The sequence below is a fragment of the Meriones unguiculatus genome, chromosome 17 (genome assembly GCF_030254825.1).
Source record: "Meriones unguiculatus strain TT.TT164.6M chromosome 17, Bangor_MerUng_6.1, whole genome shotgun sequence".
NCBI lineage: Eukaryota > Metazoa > Chordata > Mammalia > Rodentia > Muridae > Meriones > Meriones unguiculatus.
This window is the reverse complement of record NC_083364.1, coordinates 35762843-35770576: the sequence shown is the minus strand read 5'-3', so window position 1 is coordinate 35770576 and position 7734 is coordinate 35762843.

Sequence of the window (7734 nt, the reverse complement as noted above, 5' to 3'; positions counted from 1 at the left end):
CGGTGCTTCCTGTCCTGCGGCCAACAGTGGCCGCCGTACCCCGCAGGAAGTGTCACAAGCCGCCCACCCACTCACAGGAATGGCAGTTCCGCTGCTTTCTTTTTGTGTTTTTCATTCTTTAGTGAACTTGGATCCGCGGAGCGTGTCCGCGTCTTCCTGTCGTTAGGGAATACGGTCAGAATCCGAGCCTGGGGAGAGGTACAAAATCCTGGCCGTCGGGGGCACGGGCAGGCGAAAGATCAGGGAGAGAATTCAAGATGGACCGGTGCAGTGAAATGGTCAACTGGGTTTAATTAAGGGGAAGAGCGGTCGGGTAGTGGAAGTTCCGCCAACCATTTCAGGTGCTGGCGTGGACAGGAGCGTGGGGCAGGCTTGCAGCTGAACTCAGGGAACCCGGCTGGCAGGACAGTTTTTTTTCTTTCAAAAGTCCAGTGCTTGACTTATATATGTGAGGGTGGAGAGGGAAGCAAACAAAGGGAGGGAAAGAAGTATAACAGAGTCTAGAGATGGGATTTAAGTAAAAGGAATGGGGCGGGAGTCAAGTCCTTGCATTTAAATGCTGAAAAAACAGCCCCGTGGCCAGGTCCCTCCGCTGCTGGCTGCCTGCGCTGGGCTTGTCAGGGTGGGGGTGGGGCAGGGGACGGGAAAGGTTCAGAATCTGCTCTCTCTGTCCGGCAACTTGCTTTTCTCACTTAGTCCTGGAGCCTGAAGCTCTTTCCAGGCCACCAACGCTCTGTCATTCCCCACGTCTCCTAGGGTCTCCAGTGCGAATGGGATGGTTAGTCGTTTTTGTTTGTTTGAGAGACAGGTGTAGCCCTGTTTGTCCTGGAACTTGCTCTGTACACCAGGCTGGCCTCGAACTCACAGAGATCCGCCTGCTTCTGCTTTCTGAGTGCTGGAATTAGAGGGTGTAGCCACTGCCAGGCATTTGACCCAATCTAGAAACACCTAGGAAGGAAGTCTGAAGGTGGATTAAGTTGGGCCTCTAGCAAGACTGTGAGGGGTTTCTTTTCTTTTCTTGTTTCCTTTTTTTTTTTCTTCTCTTTCTTTTCTCCTCCTTTCTTCTCTTTCTTTTTTGAGGCAGGATTTCTCTGTAACCCTGACTGCCCTGGACTCGCTTTGTAGACCCAGCCGTCTTTGAACTCAGAGAAATCCGCCTGCCTCTGCCTCCCCGAGCGCTGGGATTGAAAGTGTGCGCCCCCCCCACCCCCGCCCAGCGTTTGATTGAGGTGTCAGACCCCTTGAATGAGGACAGCACCGTTTTGTGGGCTGCCGGCTAGACAGTGGGAAGGACAGAGCCGACCAGCAAGCATGCACTTGTCCTCCCGCTCCCGGTTATGACCAGCTTCCTCCACGCCCTGCCCCCAGGACCTCCGTGGGGTCAAGGACTGCGGCCTGAGACTGTGGGCTGCAACAAACTGTCCCCTGAGTTGCTTTTGGAAGGACTTTATCGCAGGGACAGAAAAGCAGCTAGCCGGTATGCCGCGGCGCAGGTGTCCACAGCGGATTTCTCGATGGCTCCCTGATGGCTCCGTGGGGATGGGTGTTCACTTCTCACCGTTCTTTTCGCAATTGTCGAGCTGGAAAGCAGTAAGGCTTCCCCATTTCACCACTGTAGCTTATTTCCTATTGAGCAAAGCTTCCTCCTCAGGTTGATGCTGGCCACACCCTGCAGGGGGAGCCTTTCTTTTTTTTTTTTTTTTTAATTTTTCCACACAAAGAAGAAGTAGAATGATCTGTCCTGGGCCTAAGCAAACACACCCATTCACTTGGTGGCTGCACACTGCCTCGTCCAGGGGCCCCCAAGAGTTCAATAGCCGCTTTAACAAAAATCGGTATCACTGGGGTGAGTCTAGTGCTGGCTGGTTGTCCTTACAGGGGTTCTGGCAGCAGGCCAGTACATGCTCCTGTTTTCCCGGGTCAGGAATGATTCCTGAGTCAGCAACGTTCTTTCCTCCTCCTTCTGAATAGATTTCCCCGTGACAATAAACTTGAACCCAGTCCACCTATTTTTTTAATTTTTTTGGTTTTTCAAGACAGGGTTTCTCTGTGTAGTCCTGGCTGTCCTAGAACTCACTCTGTAGACCAGCACAGGGCCTGTGTAAGGGTGAACTAGTGAGCCACAGTGTTCCAGGGTTGTGGCTGTTTAAGGCCGCTATGAGTCAACTTGGATCTAGTAGAATTAAGTGATTATGAGTGTTCTATAAGCAGAGAGCAGTGGGGTATTGGTAGGGTTAACGGGAGCAAAAGAGAATTGTAGATTGTATTCTTACCAAAATCTCAATAACTTGATTTTTACCAATGAAGATTCAGGAGCCAGATGCTGAGGTGGAAAGCCTGCTAGCTCAGAGAGGCAGAGAAAGCACCCAGCTGACTTTCCTACTCAGCTGATGTCCCAGAAGCAAATCTCTCCCTCTCCCATACCGTCTGAAAAGACCCCTCAAACTGAATGCCCCTCCCTTCTACTTCCTGTGCATCCATCTGCCCTCCTGACTTCCTCTTACTCTGTCTTTTCCCTAATAATTCTATGTTCACTTCCTGTCATTTCCTGTCAACTGGTTGTTTTTCTCTGCCTCTTGACCTTTGGTTGATTTCATTTAATCCTGTTTACAATATTCAAGCAGAGAGCTCTTGGATTAAAGGTGTGTGCTAGGGATGAGTCACACCACAACTAGAAACAGGTTTTCCCAGTAAACAACACAACCGTTGGGTCCACCTTGTGATCAAATATCCTGCAGCAGTAAATTGTGTGTTTTAACAATTGAAGAGCAAAAGCCTAGCATAGTGGTTCTCTGGGGGACTGTTGGAATGCAGATTCTCAGTCCTACCCGAGGCTTATGGAACTAGAATCCCTGGGCCAGTGATCTGTGTGGTGATGGCAAGTCTGAACATTCTGAAAACTGAAATCCGCTAGCCTGAGTTAGAGGCTTGAAGGTCATGTAATGAGTTTTGTACTCCAAAGTCCCAGAAGATTGAAGCAAGTTGAAAACAGTTATTACTATCCCATGTCTGCATAGGCAGGAGTGCCAGTGAGATGACCCAGTGGCTATGGGGCCCACTGCCAAGCTGATTTGGGTTTGATCCATGAAATCCACAAAGAGGAAGGAAGGAGAACATGAACTCCCGTGAATTGTCCTCTGACCCCCACCGCTGCACCTGGCACATGCTCATCTCCATTCCCACGATTAATAAGGGTTTTATTTATTTACTTATTTACTTATTTTTAGGTTTTAAAAAGAATTATTTAGCTGTTATTTATACATTATTCTACCTGCATGTGTGCCTGCACGCCAGAAGAGGGCACAAGATCTCAGTACACATGGCTGTGAGCCATCATATGGGTGCTGGGAATTGAACTCAGGAGCTCTGGAAGAGCAGCCAGTGCTCTTAACCTCTGAGCCATCTCTCCATCCCCGTATGTTTTAGTTAAATTTAAACTGTTACCCATGGAAGAACTGAGTATTCTCTTCATTAAGGTTGTTTGTTTGTTTGTTTGTTTGTTTTGGCCACCAGTCGTAGGGATGACCAAGCATATAGATCTCTACAAAGACACTGGAGCCATGGTTTACAGTCCCCTCACAGGAGGAGGTGGCAGGCTCAGTGGCAGACAGGTGAAAGCCTCTGATTTGGAAGAAGGGAAAGCAGAACTGTTGGTCCCTTCCCTGCAGGGTGATAAGTTCTCAGCCTTGTGAATGAAGTCAGAAGGAAAGAACTCAGAACTCGGTGGATAAAGTTGGATGTTAGCATAAAGCTCATCGAGCATAAATTTCTATAAAATGTGACTTGGTTGTATAGTCCTGGTTATAGGAAACTGTAATTTGCATAGAGTTGGCTCAGTTAGGGTTGTCCTTTTTCCTCCTTGCCGACAGTAATGACTGACCTCACCTCACCCTGCTTCATCTGCACAGCGCTTGTGACGATATTCTCGTTGGCAGCCTGCTGCCGTGTGAGCTGCCTTGTCCTCTGTATTCTGATTACTGGAACAGTTCTTGGCATCTTGTCAGTGCTTGAAATGATTGGGATGAATAAAGAAGGACTCTAGCTCAGATATCCTAGCGCATTACAAGATTATTAAAAGGTGTCTAGAGCCTGAGCGAGGCCCACCACGGACGTCAGCAAAAAGGCACGGTGCCTAAGTTATCAAGCATATTGCTTACCTTCTGCTGCCAAGTGAAAGGTATATTTTGATAAATTAAAAAACAAATACTGCCCTCTGATGGCAGGGATTTTTTTTTCTTCCACTTCCTGCTTTTTGTTTGTTTTTTAATACAGGGTTTCTCTGTGTAGCCCTGGCTGTCCTGGAACTCGATGTGTAGACCGGGCTGGCCTCAAACCTGCCTCTGCCTCCTGAGTGCTGGGATAATGGCCCCTGCCACCACCGCCCAGCTTACATCCTGATTTTCTTATGATGAAAATACAGCGGGTGTTGTGGTTCCCAGCTTCCAGCACTGAGCTGTGAGGACTGTTTGAGGACAGCCTGTGGTAGATGGAGGATGCCGGGGCCGTAGAGATGGCTCAGTGGTTAAGAGAACTTATTCTTGTAGACGATCTGGGTTCGAATTCCCAGCACCCATATGGTGGCTCACAACTCCAGGCCCAGGGGATCCAAGGCCCTCTTTAGACTTCCAAGGACACAAGACACACAAGTAGAGCACATGCATACATGTAGCCCTGGTGAAGCTTCTATGTATTGCTGTAGTGTTCTGTTGTGGAGACGCTGGCCTCACCTCTTGCCTCACTGGTACAGTCGCTACAGGTGGGTACATTTCCTTTTGTCACTGGCTGGGAACCTCACTTACGGTGGATGTGGTAGAGAGTGATGGAAAAAGAGAAAAGAGAGGAGATTACAGGTTTTGGATAAAGTGAACCGTGAGGATTATGTTAAGATTTCATTTTTTATTTCCTTCCCTAACTTGTTCTCTTTTTTAAAGGCAGGGTCTCTCTTTGTAGAAATAGCTGGCCTGCCTTTGCCTCCCCAACCCCAACCCCAGGTGTTGGGATTACAAGCATAACCATGTCTGTCAAAAATCATCAATCCAGGGCCAGGCGTGGGGGTGATAATCCCAGCACCTGGGAGGCCTAAGCAGGCAGATCTCTGTGAGTTCGAGGCAAGCCTGATCTACAAATTGAGTCCAGGATAGCCAGAGCTACACAGAGAAACCCTTTCTCAAAAAAAAAAAAAAAAGCTAAAACAAGGGCTGGAGAGATGGCTCAGGAAAAGAAAAAACAAAATAAATAACTCAGAGATCCACCTGCCTCTGCTTCCACCCCTGCCCAGTCCAAGAAAACTTTCACAACTGACACAGGAACACACACAAGTCTTTCACATCAGGGCGGTGTTATTTTAGAAACTTTAATTTATCTACTCTACTTCTGTACTTCATTAGCATAAACTAAAGATACTTTTGTTTTGTTTTCGATGACAGGATCTCAATGTGTAGGGTAAGCTAGTCTTGAACTCATGATCCTCCTGCCTTAATGTACGGTGCTTTGCTTACAGCCACCATACTAAAGCTATGGTAGAGTAGAGAATCTAATCAAACTATGAAAATACTCTAGCACCTAACATATGATTGGGAAGAGGATAATGCAATTAAGAAATATTTAATAGTAGCAATCATAGATTTCTAGGCTCTGGTTAAAATTTCCTCCCGAAGCTGAAAGGAATATAACCAGGCTATATTGGGCTATAATTAACAAGGTCATGGGCAATGAGGAAGCAGCCCCAATCAAATGTGCTAACCTAAGAATTCCCATCCTAGAGGGTCAGGTGTCCAGGAAATAGAGAGCATTCATTTTCTCTGTCGAACACTCCTTCTGTCTTGAACATGTATTATCAGGGCAGACCATTACAGAATACTGAAAACTCATATCTGCTCCCACCTCCCCCCAAAATAAATAAACTAGAAAATCCAGAGAAAATGAATAAAGTCTTCAATACACATGACATAGCAAATGATAGAAACAACTTAAACATATTCACAACAAGCAATGAAATCGAAGCAATAAAGTATACTCACAAAAAAAAGTTGTCTGTCATTGGCTTTTCACCTGCTGAAGTAAATAGTGGCCAATTGCTTGATTAAAATAAAATAAAATGGGGGGAGGAGGAATGGGAGAAAAAGAGGAAGGGGTCAGTCTTGAGATGTAAAGTAAATAAAAAGGAAAAAATAAAAAGGAAAAAAATAAGGGTACATATGATAAGCCTATAGACAACGTAATTCTAAATAGGGAAATTTTAAATCAGGAATGACACAAGGGTGCCCACTCTGCTTGAAATTTCAGCTAAAGTCGTGAGGTAAGAAAAATTAAGCCAGGTGGGGTGGTGCATGCCTGTAATCCGAGCATTTGGGGAGGCAGAGGCAGGCAGTCCTTCCAGGCTATCTCCAGGAGTGGCATAGCTGGGTCATTTCTGTTTTTAGATGTTTTTTCCTGAACCTTTGTACAGATTTTTATAGTGGCTATGGCAGCTTACGTCCCTGCCGCTGTGCAGAAAGGGTTCTTCTCTCCTGTATACTCGAAAGCATTTGTTGTCATTTGCTTTCCTGGTAGCCATTCCGGTGTTTGGCCACAAAGCAGTTCATATGCATTTCTGTGATGACTAAGGATGGAAACATTTCTCAATTAGTTACTGGCCACTAGTATTTCCTCTTCTGAGAACTGTTTATTCAGCTGGGGGGTTAGTACTTAATTTTGTGACTTTATATAATCATCTATCTTAGACTATATGTATATATATATATATTATATTATATATCTTAGATTATATAAAGAACTCACAGAATCTTTCAATGATAGATAAATGATACATGTGTTTTAGTTGTGTAATGTACAGTAACAATGTGTGTAATGTAAAGGTTGCTCACTCTTTTGAAATTTTTTTTGTCCTAGGCCAGGCGTGACAGTACACATGCCTTTAATCCCAGGTGGTTCTCTGGGTTCCAGGCCAGCCCAGTCCACAGAGTGAGTTCCAGGAAAGCCAAGGCTACACAGAGAAACCCTATCTCAAGAAACAAAAACAAAATTTTTTCCCTAGTTTTTCGTTGCTATAATAAAACACTGACAAAAGCAACTTAGGGAGGAAGAGGTTTATTTCGTCTTACAGTTTATAGTACATCAGAAAGTGTAATCAGGGCAGGAATACCTCTTGGGTATTCCTCCCTGGCTTGTTCACAACCCAGGACTACTTGCCCAGGGGGGACACCACCCACACTGGGCGGCACCCAATATATCAATCATCAATCACGGAAACTCCCCACAGACATCCCGCAGCCCTACACGACGAGGGCAGCTCCCCAGTCGATGTTGCCTATGTAGGTACTGGAAATTGAACTCAGGTCCTCTGCAAGAGCATATATGTTCTTAACCATTGAGCTTCATCTCCACCCCCTTCCTGCTGTACTGTAGGCTCTCTCATTATTGCTGATTGTTTCCTTTTCTATACGGAACTTTAGTCAAAGTTTAGGATTAGCTCCTACGCTTTTGGAGCCCTCTTCCAAGAAGCCCTTGCCTTCACCTATATGTAAAGTGTTTTCCTCCATTAGGTCTCACATTAAGCTTTAGGTCTCACATTAAGGTCTTTGACTCATATGGAGTCTGTTACATTTTTTTGAATTTATTTTTGTCTACACAAAAGATACGGATCTAGTTCATCTTTCTATGTGTGGGTATCCAGTTTTCCAAGGACTGATTGTTTCAGAGGGGCATTCTTTTTGTTCTAATGTATGTTTTTTT